Below are 22,527 nucleotides of genomic sequence, written 5' to 3' on the forward strand. Positions count from 1 at the left end.
AGGGATATCCCCCAACAGTCATTCATGATAAACAAGTTCCATGGGCATTTCCACAATGGCATTTGCCAGAAGGAAAATGAATAATCCAGTGTTTGTTTAGCTACAGGGACACACATGTTTTGCCATTAGCAGAGAGAACCTTGGCTGAATTGTGAAGACCAACTGACTTTATTTCGCTTAGCACAAATGAAATCTCCATTGTCTGGTTGCCAAATATCTGCACTTGTGTAAGTGTATTTCCATATTCAAAAGGAAAGGGTATTATGCGGGACACTTGCCACTTTTCAGTAATTATGAAATAAACAATATCTGCAGGGTTCTGTATAATTAAAACCTTTGTTTAAAAGGCATGATTAATCTACACTTTTTGCTTAGCTGAATCCTATTGTTCCTTGAACCAATGATCTAATTTTCACAAGTTAGACAGTGAACCTCAGCCTTTAAACATTGGTATTACCCTCTGGATGGGAAAGAAATAATTAACAATCTAAACTTAAGTTTCTATCAGTGTAAATGAAATCTTAAAATACATTTTAGGGGCTGGGGTTGTGGCTCAGCAGTAGCACACTTACCTGGCATGTGTGAAGCACTGGGTTTGATTCTCAGAACCACATATAAATAAATAAAGGACTATCAACAACTAAAAAATATTTTAAAAGATAAATTTTTTAGGGGTTCAAGTTGTAGCTCAGTAGAAGAGTGCTTGCCTAGCACATGGGAGGCACTGGGTTAGATCCTCAGCACCACATAAAAATAAATAAAGGTATTGTGTCCATCTACAACTTAAATATTTAAGACATACTTTTTTTAAAATAAAAGGAATTTTAAAGTAAACTTAAATGAATCTGTTTCTAGATTCATGGAGAGAAAAGATAAACTTTTTTTCTTTATTATTTTCAGAAATATGTTCCTACTTCCACCAATTGTATATGGTGGTCATCATCATTGAGTGGAGAGTGTATTCAGACACAAGGTTTTATTAAAAGGACCTAAAATAATTCATTTAACAGAAAGACACATGCATAAAGCACATATAGACTCAACATTGTTTGTCAAGTAAAGTTTCTAAAAACAAAACAACCAATATTCACTGAAACAATACTTTTTAAAAAATATTTATTTTTTAGTTTTAGGTGGACACAATATCTTTATTTTATTTTTATGTGGTGCCAAGAATCGAACCCAGTTCTCCACTCATGCCAGGCAAGCACACTACCAATTGAGCCACATCCCCAGCCCTGGAACAATACTTTTTGTGACAAAAATGGTAATCAGAATTGATATTCAATTAAAAAAATAAGAGAGGGTTCCTTAGAGGCAATATCTCAACTTTTTGAGCTGAATTTTAAAGGAGTTTAGAGACCTGACTCAGCTTACAAAGGGGATTTTAAGTAGGGAAACATAGTTTATCTGTAATAGAGGGGGGATTCGTTTGTGGAGAATGATAAAAATGATGTTGTTGGTTAAAAGTCACATATTTAGCTTGGTTTGCTGGCTCATGTCTGTAATCCACGCAGCTCCAGAGACTGAGGCAGGAGAATTCAAAGTTCAAATCTCAGAAATTTATTGAGGCCCTGAGCAACTTAGTGAGATCCTGTCTCAAAAGAAAAAATAAAAGGGGCTGAGAGTGTTGCTCAGTGGTTAAGCACTCCTGGGTTCAATCCTCAGTACCCAAACCAAACCAAATCAAAATCAAAACCAAAACCAAAACAAACAAACATAAAAAGTCATAATTTGATAGATCCCTGAGTGTCTGACAGAATAATGTAAATATGCTATAAAAAGTAATAAGAAACTGCTTTAGTTGTATGAGAAAAGAAGTAAGATAATAAAAAAGTGAATCTAGGCTGCAACATGATCACTTACTGATACGGATCATAAAATCTGAAGTTTAATTACTGAGTTTAGTTCTGGCTCTTCCATTTCTTAGGAACCTTGTAAATTAATACACTACCATGCACCTTGTTTTTCTCAATGGTTAAATAATTGTACCAACTTCATTAGATTGGTATAAGGATCAGAAGATTTCATGTAAGTAAAAGTATTATCATAGTGCTTCACATAGAGTAATATTCATTGCATATTGACTCCTATGTTAAGCAAGAAGAAGGAGGAACTTTATCTTTGGACTACTTCTCAATTTAGCAATTCTTATTGTTCTTATACTTTTTAGATTAAAACTTGTCCTTAATCCAAAAAGATTAGTTTGCTCATTCTTAGTATTCAGACTTTGGATATGGTTTCCTGGACATGGTTTCCTTGCTTGTAGTAGCCTGTTCTTTTCCACCAATCCACATTTCTACTCTGATAAAAACCCTTACTTTATATAATATTTCCTTACTAATCCTACCCAGATACCACCATTGCTTCCTTTCTCTTTATATGATGCAGGTGCTCCAGTATTTTTCTTGTTTTACCGTGGTTATGCTAGTGAATCCATCCCTTCTTCACTCCACTGAAATTGCCTTCCCAATGATAGTTAACATGAATAAGAATACAAGCCAGAATTCACCAGGTCATCCATACAGATTTATAATTTTCCTTTACAAACTAAGTATGTTGAAATAATATGTTTCTTTATTGATAATTAGTGAAAGGGGAAGGAAGGTGTTTCCTGGAGAAAATAGTTATATGATAGTTATACTAAGTACATACGATATGCAGGCATTGAAATCAGAAAGTCTAGGATCTATTTCCCAACTACTTCCCTCTTCCCTCTAAGGAGCAACCTTAGGCATTGCTTTTCATGTTCCTGAGCCTAGGTTTACTCATCTACAAAATAGAAAAGAAATGAGCAGTAACTGCCTCATGAATTTTTTTTTAGAAAATTAAAATAATGAATGTAGAAGGTTGAGCATAGTATCTGGCATGTAGGAATATCTTAATAAATGGTAACTATTATTATAATGTCTATTATTTCAGTTAGTCCTAATGAAATACACAGAAGAAAAATTATTTTTCCCATTTTATAGAAACAGAAATAGCTTAGATGGTTTTCCTCATTTAATGGAAACATAAATAGGCTTTGAGTAAAGGACCTTGTCTAAAGTGACAAGCTAATAAATGGGTGAATTTAGATTTCAACTATATCTGCTGCTGTTCTACTACATTTTATTCTTTCCATAGCTTTCTAGATGTTTAGAAAAGAATATTATTAATTCCTTGTCAATTCAATCAATAATATTTAATTTCTTTTCTTTTTTTGGCTATAAAATGATTAGCCCAGAACTAAACTAACTGGTTTTGTCACTCTTGCCTCTAGAAGTATTGCAGAATGAGGTCTCTTATCTGTAAAAGTCTGCAGGTGAATGGAAAAGGGTTAACTTATGCAAAAAGCACTGCATTACTGAAGGGGAGCCCTGAGTTCTTTTTTTATTTTTTGAAAGAATTTTAATATTTATTTTTCAGTTTTTGGGGGACACAACATCTTTGTTTGTATGTGGTGCTGAGGATCGAACCCGGGCCACATGCATGCCAGGCGAGTGTGCTACCACTTGAGCCACATCCCCAGCCCCAGCCCCAGCCCTGAGTTCTTGTTTCCCAGAGAGAACTTAAAACTGAGGATAAAGACTTTGTTTACCTCTAATTTTGTGTATCACCACTGAGTATCCCTAATTCTATGAACACATACAGCAATTATTGTAACCCTCAGAGACTGGGCTTAAAACCCAAGCTTCAGTGTGGTCTGTAGGAAATCCACAGCACTGTTAAATCAATTACTTTAAGCAAGTGTTCCCACAAAGCATGCGGGGCAGAACACTGATTTAACAAAAGAGTTCTTGAGGGAAGGGAAAAAAAAAACATTCAATGGTCAAATAAGTTTGTGAAATATTTCATGCTATAATCCCCTTTTAGGAGACTCAAAATACTGTATTAGTTAAGATTCTTTTCATTGTAGGTAAGATAAAACAACTTGAGTTAGCTTAAGCCTAAAAGAGAATTTATTGGAAGGATACTGTGGTAATTTATTGAAATAGTTTCAGTTGAACTACTGAAACTCAGTAGGAGGAGGAATTAGGACATCTCAGCAATGAGATCTCAGAACTGCCCAACTCTCCATCCTGAGACCAGTGTTGGTCAGGAAAATTAAAAGTTCTCCTGGAAAACTTTCTAAGAACTATAGTGTCTGGCACAGAGTGCATGGTGAATTGTCACTAATTCTTAGCTATCATTAGTATACAATTTCCATGTAGATCAGTTAAAAAGTCATTTTGAACTAGAGATCTTAGATGGAACACACAGAAATCAGCACTTTTGCATAATTTTACAGATGAGAATGAAGTGGAGATAGATTTTGAAATCACTTCTAATGCACTCTTAAGTGACAAAGTCACAGGTAATACCCACCTTTGTCTCTCAGTCCCAAAATCAATGTGAATAGTGACTCTAATTGTGTCCTTGGGGTTTAAATGTTTTATTCCTTGACCAGTCAGCTGTAGGCAGGGAATTTGACCATGCTTGACTGCAAGGAACATGTTTCTGAGTAATAGGGACATGCTATGATCTGAAGTTTGTTTCCCCCTAAAATTCACATGTTCAAACCTAATCCTCAATGTGATTGTATTAAGAGATGGGGCCTTGTGGGAAACGCCTTCTCCTTCATGAAGACATAGAGAAGAAACCACGTAAAAGGAACTGGTCCTCATCAGATACAGAATCTGGTGACATCTTGATCTTGAACTTCCTAATTTCAGGAACTGTTAGGAATGCATTTCTGTTGTTTATAGGTTTCCCAGTTCAGGGTATTTTTCTATAGTAACCCAAATAGACTAAGCAATTCCCAGAGAAGAAAAAAATTTGTGAAGTAAATAGCCACCCCAAGAAGTGTCTTCTTTTAACAACATTATAGGAAGTACCTTTAAAAACAAATTTGCTTAGTTTTGTTGAACTAGAATTCGCCTAAACCTATTTTTTCACAAAATCCTATTTTACCCAACATTTAATAAATCATTCAGAAGAAGCAATCTGCAATCTATGAAATAAACACTAAAGCACACATTAGGTAATGTTGGGTTAGAAAGTTAATAAATTAGAGATTTACACATTTGTGCCTTATCTGATATTTAAATGATGCTCACATAGTTTCTGTTTCACTATTTTCACTATGACACTGTAGATGCTTCAGCCTCACTATTGTGAAAAAGTCTTTGTCTATCAGCTCACTAACTTATGAGACGCTCTGTAACAAAAAGGACAGTGAAATTCAATAAAATCAAATGTATAGAAAACACTGCATGTACAAATTTTTGATTTCATAATGTGTTTAGTTATATAAATACTGTGATGAGACTTGTAACAAAGACAGTTCTTCAACTTTGAGCAGATATTTCCCAACTTACTTCTTTGGAGGAACTAATTCCTATCAACAGATCCTATTGTACCCACATGCAGCAGCAGAGTTGAGTCTGAGAATCACAAGTCAAACTTTGCTCTATTTCCTTTTTGCTGTTTCTTAATATCTTTCAGATCTAGGAAGAATAATTATTTTATAATAGCCCCACAGAATTCATCTGAAATGGACTTTGTTTAGCTATTATCTAAGGCATCTCTTTCTAACTCGTTTTGCCTTTTCTTTTATTATAAGAAGAGCAAAGGTTATAACACATTCTTCTGAACCAGTTAAATATGGTGTCAAAAGCACCTGATATGAAAGTCATTTTCAGATTGTAAATCTGGTTTCTTGCAATTGTACAATAAAAACAACTTCTGTTTTATTTTACAGCATTTAAAATTGTTTTCTCTTAAATGCAAAGCAGAGCAGCCACAAAATTGGATTATCCACAAATCAAAAAATGCCTGGGGCAATGCATAGATTATATACTTATCATATGAATCAGTCTCTCCAGTGTCTGTCTTTAATGTGTAATATTTCCTACAGCTTGTTTATGTATTTCAAACAATAAATAAAACATGTTACAACAGGTGTGTTCACCTACTGAATTCACCTGCCATTACATCTGCATTTGACATGGCTGCCCTTGAGTTTCACACATTTACAGAGCCAGGCTTCTGTGCCACCTAGCATGGAGGACTTGGATGAGTTTTTCAGATGAACAGTGTACCTAAGGAAGAAGTAAATGGGTCGCCATCAGACATTTTCTTTTGCATTATTCAAAAAAAGGTCATGTCTCTGAGAGTCTTAAGAAATGGGAAAGATAAAATATCAAAGCAAAACTGAGACTGAATTTCCTGAAATAGCCCTCTCATATACCAATGCTTGGCTAAAAAAAAAAAAAAAACCAAATATGAAGCAAGGGCATAATAGGTATTTTACCACTGTTATTTTTAAATAAGGTCAGAAATCAAACACAAAGAGCCTAGCTCAATCTGTCTGCCACCTGTCTGGGTCTGGCTGTATGAAGCTGCCACATATTCCCTGGTGGCTGTCCTTCCTAACTACCTAACGGGTTAACCAGCCATCTGTGTCTCCTGCCATCACTAATCAAATGGTACACACATCTATTGTTCTTGGGCTTCGGGGCTTTTAGAGCATTATGGTTCTCCCTATGGCTTGTTGCTCAAGGAAATCCAGGCTGGTTCACATACATTTTCTGAAACTCTCCTTTTCTCTCTTTCTATGACCCTCTGACAGCTTCCCAGCTCTTTCCACCCTTCATTGGTCTCTTATTTGATTTCCATTTAATCATTAAAATCATCATCACCAAGCTGTCTTTCTCCTGGACTCCATCTGCTTTTGCTTTCAAATTCAACATGCTCTGGGACAAAGTACCCCTGAGAATTCCATCTATTTTGCAGTCTTCGAAACTTGACTTTGGCAGTTGCTACCTTTTAATAGTGAGGGAAACCCCAGCTGTTTGGACTCATAGAGGGAAACCGCACATACAGATACATACACACAGAATCACATTTGGGCAACAGAAAAAAAGGAGAAAAAAAAAACAATGGCAAATTTATTGGAATTGGTAGCTCATTCTGAAAGCTTTGCAAATTCCATTGAATAGATATTTTCTACATATGTAAGTAATCGAATCTGGAGATAAAAAATCTGTATATGATAGAACAAGCCACATGTGGTATATATGGTTTAATTCCATAGAATCTCAACATGCTTGAGTTAAACTGCTTGATTTATGAGATAATGAATAAATTGAAGGGGATCTTTGTCCTAATAAAAGCTGTTTAGAGTTTCAGAAAAAAAATGCACAACAGTGTGCTTTGAGATTTGATTATTAATTTAGTAATTTTCATGTTTTACTTTATATGCAAGATGTTAACCCTTTCCATCTAATTATTACTATCTAAGCAATATACCAGAAATACTATTTCCTTACCACACAATCTTTCGTTCATTTGAGAAATTTCACCTCTAATTTCTTAAGTTCCTTCCTAGCATTACAGAATACTTTTAATTATAAGAATTAGGGCAGAACTTCAATTTTATTCACTGTGGCAATTCAACTCATTTCTCTTACACAAAAAGAAAGGCAGTACACTTATTGTGTGTGAAAGTCTTTTACCTGGTGAAAAGAAAATAATGTTTTGATTATAGTAATTCAGTCTTTCATTAGTACTATTCAGTTTTGCTACTATTCCTCATCCCAATATTCAGAATCTAATTAAGCAGTCTTAATTATTACCTGTCACATGCCTAGAATACATGTCAAACAGTCAATTAAGTGTCTTAAAGTCTCTTTCCCTACTGTTTTCTCTCTATCTTTATAGTACTTACCAATGACATCTAGATAATATAGACAAGAAGAGAGTGTAAACTAAACAGCAGATAACAGTGATTGTGGAAGTTTAATAAACAACAAGTAATGAATTTTAGTAGCATAAGGACAATAATACTCATGAAAAGAACCCTGAGACCTGTGAAAATAATTTGGATAAAATAAGAAGCTCAGACTTCATCTAAACAACTGATTTGATATTGGTAGTGGTTAAAATTATAATTAAACTATTCACTCCCTATTATTATTTCTCCTGCTTTCCTTCTAGTCACTCACACACATTCATTCCCCAGATTCCTTTTGAGGATGTACTTATAAAGACTAAACTATTCCAAAGGGCCTCTTTCTTACCTAGACAGTCTTTTTCTACTGAAATTTTTAGCTCAAATTTCCCAAGAGGTTTTCAGGCACATGTTTAGTATCAGTGCTTTTGGTTAGGAAAAGTAATCTATTCTTCTTTCTAAAGTCTGCTTAACTCAGATCAAATCAGCATTAATAAATGTGAATTTTTTGTCTCTCTCTCTCTCTCTCTCTCTCTATATATATATATATATATATATATATATACATATATACATATTTATATACACTCAAACACATAAACACACATACAGAAATGCTTGTAAATATATGTTTATGCATGTATTTGTGTGTATCCACTTAGTCACAAAAGAGGGAAAACAATTAATAAACATGAGCACATATGGGACATTCCCTAGGGACTTTCAGAAAAAATTAAACATGGTAACAATTTAAAAGTGGTCTGTAAACAAATCTATAGAAAAATCTTGGATTCACTAATAAAATAAAATGGGCATATGAAAACAGTGAAATATCATTATTCTTTTATCAGATTAACAATTATTTAAAGTTATGATAATGCTAGCAACGAAATGTCAAAATAGGCTTCCCTATATATTGTCAGTGGAAATGAATTTGGTAAAATACTTCAGAAAAGTCATCTGAAAAGAAGTATTAGGGTTTTAAAAAATGATCTTAATGTGATTCAGTGAATTTCCCTTCAGGAAACAATACTTTAGAAATCATTCTAAGTGTGGTAGAGCAAAAATGCAAAACAAAATGATGTCTCTTTCAATTCTTATTAAAATATACTATTGAATTTAAGCAAGAGTATCTCTATTAAACAAATATCAATTCCTGAACTTGGAATGAAATGACAAGAATTATATATAGTAGTATAGAGAACCCAAAGATCCAGCCACAGGTGGAGTTTTCAGACAGCCACTGAAATTAATTTTTAGTAAGCCTATGTTTGACATGGAACTGAATGACACAGATTTAAGTAATGTAAATTGCATATGTATAAGACTAATGACCTGATATTATCATTATCAAATTATATTGCTAGGTAATGGTGAAATGATTGTGAGTGTTAGACAAAAGAATAAAATGCCAATTTTGAACAGAATACAAAGAAAATACATATAATATTAAATGTAAAAACAGTGTAAATACATAAACAGTAGCATCTGCATATCAGAGAAAACATTTGGGTTTTGTTTTTTTGGGATTAGCTTATTTTGCTTAGCATGATATTCTCCATTCCTCCATTTACCTGAAAATGCCATAATTTCATTCTTCCATAAAGTTGAGTAATAATCTATTGAATATATATGCCATATTTTCTTTATCCATTCATCTATTGAAGGACACCTAGATTGGTTCCATAGCGTAGCTATTGTGTGTTGAGCTGCTATAAACATTGACATGGCTGAAACACTGTAATATGCTGATTTTAAATCCTTCAGGTATATATTGAGGAGTGGGATAGCTGGGTTAAATGGCGGTTCTACTCTGAGTTTTCAGAGGAATCTCCATATTGCTTTCCATAGTGGTTGCACCCATTTGGTGTCTTGCCAGCAATGTATGAGTATAATTTTTTCTCCACATCCTCACCAACATTTACTGTTGTTTGTATTCTTGATTATTGCCATTTTGACTGAGATAAAATCTTAAAGTAGTTTTGATTTGTTTTTTTTTTCTAATTGCTAGAGATGTTAAACATGTTTTCATAGATTTGTTGACAGATTGTATTTCTTCTTCTGTGAAGTATCTCCTATGTTCCTTACCCATTTATTATTATTATTATTATTATTATTATTATTATTATTATTGGTGTTAAGGGTTTTGAGTTCTTAATATCTTAGAGATTAATGCTTTATCTGAAGTGCTTGTGATAAAGATTTTCTCCCAATCTGTAGGCTTTCTCTTCACATTATTGATTGTTTCTTTTGATGAGAAGAAGCTTTTTAGTTTTAATACATCCCATTTATTGATTCTTGACTTTACTTCTTGCATATAGGGGTCTTGTTAAGGAAGTCAGATCCTGGGCCAGCATAGTGAAAATTTGGGCCTATTTTTTCTTCTATTAGGTGCAGGGTCTGTGTACTAGGCACTAGAACTAGGCACTAGGCACTAGAACAGAGGCAATTGTGCCTAATAGAAGACAAAAACTAAACATTGAGTTTAGTGTAGGGTGTGAGATAGAGGTTTAATTTCGTTTTGTTACATGTGATTTTCCATTTTGCCCAGCATCATTTATTGAACAGGCTTTCTTTTCTCCAGTGAATGTTTTTAACACCTTTTTTTGTCTAGTATGAGATAACTGTTTTCATATGGGTTTGTCTCTGTGTATTCCATTCTGCACCATTTGTCTATGTGTGTATATTGGTGCCAATACCATCCCAGTTTTGTTAGTATAGCTCTGTAGTATAGTTTAAGGTCTAGTGTTGTGATGCCTTCTGCTTCACTTTTCAAAGGATTGCTTTCACTATTCTGAGTCTCCTATTTTTTCCACATAAATTTCATGATCACTTTCTCTATTTCTATTATGAAATTCATTGGGATCTTAATAGTAATTGCATTAAATCTGTATAACAATTTCAGTACTATAGCCATTTTGACAATATTAATTCTGATTATCCAGGAGCATGGGAGATCTTTCCGTCTTCTAAGGTCTTCTATTTTTTTTCTTTTTTGTTCTGTCATTTTAATTGTAGAGGTCTTTCACCTCTTTTGTTAGATGGATTCCCAACTTTTTTTTTGAGGTCATTGTGAATTGAATTGTTTTCCTAATTTCTCTTTCAGTGGATTCATCACTGATGTATAGGAACACATATGATTTATGCATGTTGATCTTCTATCCTGATACTTTGCTGAATTCATATATTAGTTCTTGAAGGTTTTTGGTGGAATTTTATTGATCTTATAGATATAGAATCATGTCATTGGCAAATAATGATAGTTTGAGTTCTATTTTATATTTATTTGTACTTCTTTATTTTTTTTCTTCTAATTGCTCTGGCTAGAGTTTCAAGGATGATGTTGAATAAAAGCAGTGAAAGAGGGCATCCTTGTCATTTTCCAGTTTTTGAAGAGAATGTTTTCATTTTTTCTCCATTTAGAATAATGCTGGCCTTGGGTTTAGCATATATACCTTTTATAATGTTAATGTATGTTCCTACTATCCCTAGTATTTCTAGTTTTGAACATGAAGTGGTGTTGTATGGAAATTGCCAGAATTTTATTGAGAAGTTTTACACCTATGTTCATCAGGGATATTAGTCTGTTGTTTTCTTTCCTTGACGTGTCTTTTTCTGTTTTTGGTATCAGGGTGATAGTAGCCTCATAGAATGAGTTTGAAAGGGTTCCATCCTTTTCTATTTCATGACATATTTTGAGGAGTATTGGTGTTAATTCTTCTTTGAAGGTCTTGAAGAACTTAGCTAAGTGTCCATCTGGTCCTGGGCTGTTCTTGGTTGGTAGGCTTTTGATGGCATATTCTAAATCATTACTTGAAATTGATCTGTTTAAATCATGTACTACCTCCTCATCCAGTTTATGTAAGTTATATAGCTCAAGAAATTTGTTGATGTCTTTGACATTTTCTATCTTATTGTAGTATAAAATTTCCAAATAGTTTCTAATTCATGTATTTCAGACATGTCCATTGTGATACTTTCTTCATTGTGTATTTTAGTAATGTGAGTTTTCTCTCTTTCTTTTTTTATAATATGGATAGGGGTTTATTTATTTTATTTATTTTTTCAAGGAACTAACTTTTGTTTTGTTAATTTTTTGTCCATTTCTTCAATTATCTCTTTTGTGTATTCCCTTTCTTTGTTTCTCTGCTTCTTCATTTATTTTGATAACTCTTAAATTTAGTCTTTTCATATTATCTCATAATTCTTGGATGTCTTGTTCATGGTATCTCACTATCTTTTCTGCATGGTCAACTCTATTTTCAAAATTATATATTTTGTCTTCATTGCCTGTGGGTCTGTCTTCCAAGTAGTCTAGTCTGTTCATGATGCTTTCTGTTAAATTTATAATTTGGTTTATTGATTCCTTTATTTGAAGATTTCTGCTTTTTTTCACAATCTGTTTATTGAAGTGACCTTTCACTTCCTGATTTTTTTTCTTTGATTTCACTCTTTACATTATCCTTTAATTCACAGATCAGTTTAACTATGTACATTCTGAACTCCTTCTTGGACATTTCTTCTACTGTGTCATCAGTGGATTCTGCCTTTGGAGCATCTTGGTCTGTTTGGGGTACACTATTTCCATGTGTGTGTGTGTGTGTGTGTGTGTGTGTGTGTTTCATGTTGTTCATTTGTTTTCCCATCTAGCAGTATGAATATAAGACAGCACAGATTCTATGCTGCAGATCTATAGTGTCCTTGAAGGTTTTCCAGCACTTTGCCTTTGAGGGTAAGACAATAACAATAGCACCCAGTGCAAACAATATGTAGTGTAAAACCAAATATGTCCCACTTAGGTATCTGCTGCTTTCTTGCAATAAGCCAAAATGATGAGATCAATAACTGTCTACAGTATAAGTAGGAAATTTACAACAATGTTTTACAATTTCAAATGGTAGATGAGAGAACAGAAATAACATAGTACACAATGTTCATGAGGAGGAAGAGGATACTAGAAGCAAAAATTCACAGGAAGAGTGGAAGAGGAGCCAACAGAAAATGGCTGTTGGTTGGAGAATAGATGGAAAGAGAATCCAGTAAAACAGACAATTGAGAAGAGAATACAAAGAAAAAAACTAAAGGTATATGAATATAACAAGCCTGAAAAAACCCTTCATATATCACTGTCCTCCATATACTGATGCATAAAAATCCTACTCCAAATGTGGTATAGATATTAGTGAATAGAAAAATAATATAAATTTCAATGGATAATCAAACTGTCCCTGTCAGCATTCAAAAGTTTCTCAGCCCTGTCTCTGATGTTTCATGGAACCACAAGACCCAGTTCAGCCATAGCAGACCCAATTACTATGCCATTGATATGGATTTAATATACACCAGGCTTGGTCATGCTGCAATCCCATGATCTCAACACTTCTACATGCAGAGACCACCAGGGATATGCTCATGCAAAGGACCAACCCCAAGAAGCAGCAGCAAGAAAGTGGCTACCAGTAGTCCCAGCAGGAAAACCCCATGCACAGCAAAACTCACAGGAACCCTCACTCTGAACCTCCAGATACAACTGGAATCCCCAGCCAGAGGCCCTTGTGGTGGCAAACCTGTTGGCACCCTTGTCCCCAAAGCCCTGGCCTGCTTCCTAAGATGGATAGCACTACATACACCCAAACTTGGAGTCTCCCTGGCAGCAGAACTCTGGGCAGTGGTGGAAGTGGTAGTGGCAGGGGTTGGTGGCAGCAGTAGTGTTGGGGGGGGGGTTGGTGGCAGCAGGTGGCAGGTCAGTGGCTACAAATGCAGCTGCAAGGGCAGCGTCACCTAGGTTATCTCCAGTGGACAGCAGTGGTGTTGGGGATAGCGGCATTGGGGGCAGTCTGTGTCTGTGGCCACAGAAGGTGGTCGCTGCAGCTGCTTGTGCAGAGGCATCCAGAAAGAAGACTTTCAGGTGACCTCAGGGTGGCAGCAGTGGTATCAGTGGCAGCAGCATTGGTGGAAATGGTGTAGGTGGCAGTTGCACCCAGAGGGAAGATCTCTGGGCACATCAGTGGTGACTGTGACAGAGGCATCTCATGAGATCTGTTATTTAAATCCACTATTTGCCACCTCATTCTATTCTTTCTATAATTAGAAATCATTTTAAAATGTAATCTATACAAGTATGCTCTTAAATTATATATAATCTTAAATATAGTGTAATTTGTTAAAATTCTTAGTGTGACAGAGCCATAATTTTGACAGCCCTTCTAAAGTATGTAATATAAAGGATGTAAATGCAAAATTCAAGCTAATTCACCTTAATACATAACTCTTTATATATTATTTTATGATCAGTCCATTGTGAGCATAGTCTGATATTAATCTGCTCAATTTTTGGCTTATTACTTGTGCTATATTGACTTAATGTTTATTTTTTCCCACATTTTTATTGGTGTATTATACTTATACATATTAATGAGATTTGTTGTTACATATTTGAACATGCACATAATACAAAATATAACAACATAATTTGGCCATTATTACTCCCCAGCACTTACCCCCTCCCTCCCCCACACCTCCCACCTCTTGGTTCCTTTCTTCTACTGATCTACTTTTGATTTTCATGAGCTCCACCCCATATTTCTTTTCATATTTTTCAACTCTAGCTTCCACATATGAAAGAAAACATATGACTCTTTTTTTCCAATTTCTTTTTGTTGTTGTTGTTGTTGTTGTTGTAGATGGACACAATAGCTTTACTTAATTTATTTATTTTTATATGGTGCTAAGGATCAAACCCAGTGTCTCATATGTATGTGTGAGGCAAGTGCTCTGCCACTGAGCCACTGAGACACAACCTCAGTCCAACATATGACTCTGTTTTTTAATATTTATTTATTTATTTATTATTAGAGAGAGAGAGAGAGAGAGAGAGAGAGAGAGAGAGAGAGAGAATGAGAGATATCTTTTTAATATTTTATTTTTAGTTTTAGGTGGACACAATATCTTTATTTTTTTTATTTTTATGTGGTGCTGAGGATCGAACCCAGTGCCTCACGCATGCCAGGCGAGCACGCTACCGCTTGAGCCACATCCCCAGCCCTAATATTTATTTTAATGTTGAACACAATATCTTCACTTTATTTATTTTTATGTGGTGCTGAGGAGTTAACTCAGGGCTTCACACGTGCTAGGTGAGTGCTCCACCTCTGAGCCCCAATCCCAGCCCAACAACATATGACTCTTAACATACTGAGTTTGACTTATTTCTCTTAACATAATGGAGTCAAGGGCCATTCATTTTCCTGAAAATAACAATTTTATTTTTCTTTATGGCTGCATAAAACTTCATCATGTATACATACCATATTTTCTTTATCCATTCATCCATTGAAGGATACCTAGGCTGGGTCCATAGTTTGGCTATTGTGAAAAGTGCTGTTATAAGCATGGGGATGCATGTATCACTGCAGTAAGATGACTTTAATTCTTCAAGGTAAATGCTGAAAATGTTATCAGCAATCAGGGAAATACAAATCAAAATACAGTGAGATTTCATCTCACACTACACAGAATGGCAACCATAAAGAATACAAATAATAATAAGTGCTGGAGAGAATGTGAAGAGAAATGAATACTTTTACCTGTTGGTGGGACTGTGAATTAGTACAACATCTATAGAAATCAGTATGGAGGTTCCTTGAAAGACCTGGCATGGAACCACGATATGACCCAGGTATCCCACTTCTTGGTATTTACCTTGAAGAATTAAAGTCATTTTACTATAGTAACACATGCATATTCATTTTTATAGAAGCACAATTTCCAAACTATGGAACTAGTCTAAGTGTACATCAATGGATGAAAATACAAAGAAAATGTGGTATATATGTGGTATATATAACCAATTGAGTTTTATTCAGCCATAGAGAGAAATGAAATAATTTTGCTTTCAGGAAATGGATGGACCTATAGCCCATTATGTTAACAGAAATAAGTTGAACTCAGAAGGCTAAGTATCATATTTCTTCTCCCATATGTGGAAGCTACGGAAGAAAAATGGAAACAAAGGTAAGGATGGATCTCCTGAAAACTAAAGGGAGATCAAAAAATATAGCAAGCCTACCTCTACTCCACCTGTTATTTAGGATATCAACTTCACTAGGGTTTGAAACAGACCTCAACTGCTCCTGCGTCACTGATGACTCCTGCAACTAGGCTGGCTCCTGCAAATGCAAAGAATGCAGATGCACCTTCTGCAAGAATACCTGCTGCTCCTGCTGCCCTGTGAACTGTGCCAAGTGTGCCCAAGGCTGTCTATAAAGGGGCACTGAACAAATACAGCTGCAGTCCCTGATGTGGGTTAGCCCTATTCTCATGTGTAAATAGAGTGATTTGTGCAAACTAGGATTTTATTTTCACATATCCCTCACCCATTCATATGAAATATTTCGTTTTGTTTAAAGTTACATAAAATATTTGAAAAATTGAACTCATCCAGACTAAGAAAAGTTGTCTTTCCTCTAATGTAGCTTTTTTCTACCTGTGTCAAGGTAGTTTTGTGGGTTTGTCTCTGTGTCTTCTATTCTGTACCATTGGTCTGTGTGTCATAGACTCAATATAAATAATATTTTAATTTGCAACCAATTCGGTTTTTTCCTTAATTTTTTCTTATGGTAAGAACATCAATTGTCTGCATAGGTGTAAAATTCAGTTAGTGTTTTCTATAAATCAAATTGTTTCATTTGACAAGAAGCATACCTAATATCCTTGACACTTGCATATTGGTTGAAACCTAGAAAAAACAACACACCACTTTGAATCTCTCCTAAGGGAGGGTATTCACTTTACATTAAGCCTAGGGTAAACCTGGTGACCCCAGACTCTCTAGAATCTTGGAGAATTAAACTGACTTTATTTGTGTTGTAAGGATTCGAAGTACCATTATGTGGGCAGGATGTTGGTCTGGCCTGACATGATGAAGGATTCCATCAGAAACAGCCAGGCAACATCAAGGATTGAATTACTAACGACAGGGAAGATGACTCTCCTCCCCCACATCCCCTCAATATCTGTTCTCTGTTCCTTTCCTCTATAAACCAAGAATTTTGTTTTGTTTCAGCTTATAGTGTAGTTCATAGGGTTATTAAAAGAGATAATAGCTCTCTCTTGGGTTGTTCTTTTTTGTAGAACAAGGAGCTATTGACAGGATTCCCATTGCCAATGTCTGGTGCTTAGAAAGGCAATGATGGACTTACAACACTTATCAATACTTAATTTTATCCTAAGGCATTGTGCTTGTCAAAATTTCCACTGAGTGTCCTTAACTAGCTACTTTATCAACTACTACAAAGATCAAAGCAATATCTACTCTACTTCTTGGATGCACAGTTGGGCTTTTCTCATTAAGAACAATCTCAGAGCTACAGACAAGCTGAGCTATTAGTTGCAGTGGTGTCTCACCCAGGTCCAGTTATTTCTTATTGTTTGAGGATATATTTCATTTGGGAATTTACATGTTACTTCTGCCTTCCTGGCTCTCACTGAACACCTTCAGCTTACTAAAGATATTTTATGTGTGTCTATTTGCCATTTACTTTAAAAATTTAACTGCCACATTCAAGTCTAAAAGAACCAGTAAACATGTATTTGCTTATTGGGCTGGGGATGTGGCTCAAGCGGTAGCGCGCTCGCCTGGCATGCGTGCAGCCCGGGTTCAATCCTCAGCACCACATACAAACAAAGATGTTGTGTCCGCCAAAAACTAAAAAATAAATATTAAAATTCTCTCTCTCTCTGTCTTAAAAAAAACATGTATTTGCTTATGTATTAGAATACTTATATATCAGAATTGTTATTATCAAGGATTTAATTTACATAATATATAACGTGTATTACAACTTATAAGGCACATCCAGGAAAATTTTCACTGTCCAGGTCTAGCAACTGTAGGTAATTTGGGGAGAACCTGTTTACTAAACCTTTAATTTGATTTGTGAAAATCTCTTTGATTTTTTTTCTATAATTTAATGACCATTGCTGGACTGTCCAAACAGTCATTTTGTTTGGCTCTAAATTCTTAATAACTAACTAATACACTTTTAGCTAAAACTGTCAAATAAGTTCATATATCCTATAGGTAGTGTATAAAGAGGCAAAGTCTAATTAATTTATTGATTGAGCCTCTAAGCACTCTTTATCTAGAAATTTACTAGTCAGCACAGAGCTATGGCATACTCTGAAGTTTTCAACAAACCTAATTATTTAATGTGGTTACTTACAAGGTTTTTTCAGGCATACCTAACTGAATTAAAAAATAGCTTTCTTCTTTATATTTCTCTCTTAATCCCCCCCCAATTAATCCATTGAATAAAATAATTTTCATGCAATTTTTTGTTACTATCTTTCAAGTAATTCCTCTAATTACATGTATTCAAATATGTCTACTGTTACTTTTTGATATGAAGCAGAATAGATAGCCTTTTCTTGTATCTGTTACTTCCATTTGAACACAGTAAAAAGTACTGTATCAATCAAATGCTATTGAATTGTTATAAAGAAATACAGCAGCATATTTGAAAATCTTTTAAAGGGCAGTTTCTTCTGTTCCCTTGATACTCTCACACAGTTGTTCTGACATCCTATACAATGACATAGAGGCACTTAACCCGATTGGCATCTAACATCACTTGTAGCACTGATATGAAATTCAAGTCTGCAAGGAATTTTGTTTAAGTGCTAAGGGATCAAAATACTGTTTTCTCTTCGGCTTTCAGCTTGTGATTAAATGGAAAAGAAATATTTACTCTTTGGTCTCGACCATTATTTTTTGGTTATTTTATTTTTATTTGCCAATAGATGGTAGCAAATTTAATATACATATATTTAACTTGACTGATAAAAAATTAAAGTATGTAGGTTTTGATTACATACAGTGAGGAAAACATTACTTTTGAATCACTTCAATGTTCCTTAAAGGACATAGGACATTATCTATAAACTTTGTAAGTTATAGAATTTAGAATCTTAGCATTATACAAGAAAATATGTATCATTTGATTTTCTTACAAAACTAAAAAGTGTAACTGTCTCCAAAGCTACATGTGGTGGGTAGATCTAAATGCTAATGAGTGTTTCATATACAAATCTCTCAGAATCATTGTTTTTCCTCACTGTTTTCAACAATTTCAATGTCAAACTTAAATCCACAATGGGTTTCTAGTATAGTCCTTGTCTATATAGAAGAGAAGTACCTAATCATTTGATTCCCCAAACCCATCAAAATTGTGAAAGGAAGGCAGTGTTATTGGAATTACTCAAATCTGTTATCTTATTCTGCTGAGTGACATTTTTTGGAGGGTAGAGATAGGTTTGTAGGCATAACTAAAGAATGGATTTGTATATGAAATAGATGAAATGCTTTGTGGACATCCTTGGAACAACCTGTAAATCACTGTTGCCACATATATTTTTTGCTTCAGCACATATGCTAATGTTCAGTTTACAAAGTAAGTATAATAACAACTGTATGAAGTTAGGTACCTTGGTAATGAAATGCATACATATTTTTTCATATAAATAGTGGCCAGAACAAACATTTTTTATGTTCTAATATGTGAATAGAATATTCACTATATCATGACTCATTTGCATTTTTCAGAGGCAGCTGTCTACTATGGCAAGCTTATTGAGTAAGAAGAACTAAAAGAGAATCAAAACAAAACAACAACAACAAAAATATATAAAAAATAAAACATAAAAATTTCTTTTCTGGAGAGAGAGAGAGAGAGAGAGAGAGAGAGAGAGAGAGAGAGAGAGAGAGAGAAAGGAGAGAGAATTTCAGTATTTATTTTTCAGTTTTCGGAGGACACACATCTTTGTTTGTATGTGGTACTAAGGATCCAACCTAGGCCGCATGCATGCCAGGTGAGCGCGCTACTTCTTGAGCCACATCCCCAGCCCATAAAAAATTTCTAATGTGAGAAATTTCTTCTGTTCTTTTTAAATATGAGTGTCAATCTGAGTCTGACGTTTAGGAGTAATTGGATACTATTTCTAGGAACTCCTAGAAGAAAATTCTTTTTATCTATAACTTGTATTCATAAGATCACAAAAGTCTCAGAGCCCTTGTAAAGTTACACTGTATGATCATTTCTACTGCTTTTTGTTAGACCACTTAATGATTTCAGGGCAATAGCTCATAAGATCATAAATTAAATTATGTTGACATATCAACATTACTGATAGCTTTGTTTAAAGTACAACAGGCAATTTTTGAGTAAGGAAAACTCAAGGGATTCTCTGATGCTTTCTCTGGATACTATCCAATGACATATTCAACTAGATAATTTGTCTTTCTGGGCCACCATCAAGCTCTATCTAAGATCCAGGTAATGCTGCCACATATTGGAACTGATGATAACTAATATAGAAACTAAAAGCCAAAATTGATGAACCAACTACTTTTTATCAAACCTATGGAAAATGTCAAGCCTGATATTTAACTTTTGCCATTTTCCAAGGATTATATTCACAAGTATAACACATTTAAAAAAATTAAAAAAACATTTATTTTAAACTAATTTATGTGTATATTTGTGTATGTACACATCCATTAATCAATAAAAGCCTGTCTCTTATCTGATGAAATTGAAAACTATTGGGAAAACTTAGGTTAGAAGTTATAATTTAATTTTCTTTGTGCTTTTCAATACACTAATCTCATGTAATTTCTATGCTTCATCAGTTAAAACCAGCATCAGCTGGGGCACTCCAAACCTGGCCCTCGTGTCTGATCCAATCCTTACTAATGCTGATCCCTCTGATCTAGACTCCCTCTCCTTAAAGACCTATATTGTAAGCATCATCTGACTCTATACCCTGAATGCTTTGATTAAATTGGAAAAACAAAATGTAAAGAGTTTTATGCTGACAGTATTCATCTGTAGCTGTGAGTGGGGCAAGTAGCAATGGATAATGTTAGAATCTAATAATTAGGTGCATGAATTTTAATTTCAGTTGAATTTCAATCAAGAACCAATTATACCCCTGTTACTCTGCAACAGCATCATGCCATCTGCATAAGTATTGGTGTTTTACACAAATGTCTTATTGTGTACCTTCTATATACTGGGCACTGTTTTAGTCTCTGAGACTATAAGAGCAATACACCTAGATATGGCCCTTGCCATTAAGGAGATAGTACAAAGTAATGACTAAGAACCTATACAATGGAGTAAATTCCAATTCTGTCTCTATTAATTTTTGATTATGTAGTCATGCATATCATACTATAATTATTTTATAACTCTGTGCCTCGGTTTTCTCATCTGTAAATGAATTGATAAATTATCATTGTTATGAGATATAAAATATAAAATATATAAATACTTATAACAGTGCCTTGCTAGTAGTATATACTCTATAAATAGTAGTTATTATTTTAATAGTTCAGGGAGCTTACAATTATGGAGGAAGGTGTACAAATAATAATTATAGTACAAAGTGATATGTGCTACCCAAGAGAAGTCAAAGGTGACATGGGAACCATAAAGACACTGTTAGTGGTTTGTATATAAGATGCCCCCCCCAAAGATCATGTGTGAGACAATGAAAGAAGATTTAGAAATGAAATGAGTGGTTTATGAATGCTTTAACTCAATCAGTGTATTAATTCCCTGAGAGGGATTAACCAAGTGGTAATTGAAGTTGAGTAGAGTATGGCTGGAGGAGGTGGTTCCTTGGGGGCATGCCTTTGGGATATACATTTTGAATATGGCAAGTGAAGTTTCTCCTGGTAATGTCCTAAGCCACTTTCCTCTGCCACACTCTTCTGCCACGACTTTCATCTTCACCTTGAGCCCTGAGGAATGAAGCTGGCTGTCTATGGAATGAAACATCTGAAACCATGAACTCCCAAACAAAATTTTCCTCCTAAAATTGTTCTTGTAGGGTCTTTTGGTCATAGTAGTCAAAACAGACACATATGCTTAATCTTGGGTACCATGGAAGGCTTCCTGGAAGAAGTTATGTTTCAATTGAGACCTTGGAAGGATGAAAGTTAGCTGGGCTAGGGGGCATTATGAATGCAGGTGGACCCTATGATTGCCATGGAAGAAACAGCAAAAGACCAGAAAACAAGAACACATTCACAAGATTGAATGTCTTGAAAATGCTGTTATCACAAATGAATCATATTTGTTCCTGATGATATCATTCTCAGAACATTCTTTGTCCTTATATTGTTATATAAATGAAAGAAATCTAACAATTAAAAGAGTATTTGAGCCTGATGTGGTGGTGCACACCTGTAATCCCAGCAACTTGGGAAGCTGAAGCAGGAGGATCACAGGTTCAAAACCAGACTCAATCACTTAGCAAGGCTGTAAGCAACCTAGAGAGACCCTGTTTCAAAATTAAAAAAAAAAAATTATAAAAGCTGGGCATGTTTCTCAGTAGTTAATTGCCCTTGGATTCAATCCCTGGTAACAAACAAACAAACAATCAACAACAACAACAAAACTATCTGAAATAAGAGCACTTATTCCTTTCCTATCCAAACACCTATTTCTTCCTTCTACTTTTAAAACATCAGAACACTCTTTAAAATCTCTTCTTGGTCCCGTATAAAAAATTTAATTTACAAATGTAGCCAAACTATTTCTATAATTGCTACTTTATTCACCCAAGAACTCACATCAGCCCCCATATCTGAAGAGAGGAATTTTATACTTGGTTTGAGATGTTCACAGACTTTAAATCTGGCTGCTGCCAGCCAGAATTCTAGGATCCAAGATGCACAATTTGCATAGAACAATTTTTTTCTGAAAAAAAGTAATTTCACAGATAAGGTTTGCCTATTAAGAGGATCTGATAAAAGGTGAAAATTGTGG

Source organism: Urocitellus parryii, chromosome X, assembly GCF_045843805.1.
Source record: "Urocitellus parryii isolate mUroPar1 chromosome X, mUroPar1.hap1, whole genome shotgun sequence".
Taxonomy (NCBI): domain Eukaryota; kingdom Metazoa; phylum Chordata; class Mammalia; order Rodentia; family Sciuridae; genus Urocitellus; species Urocitellus parryii.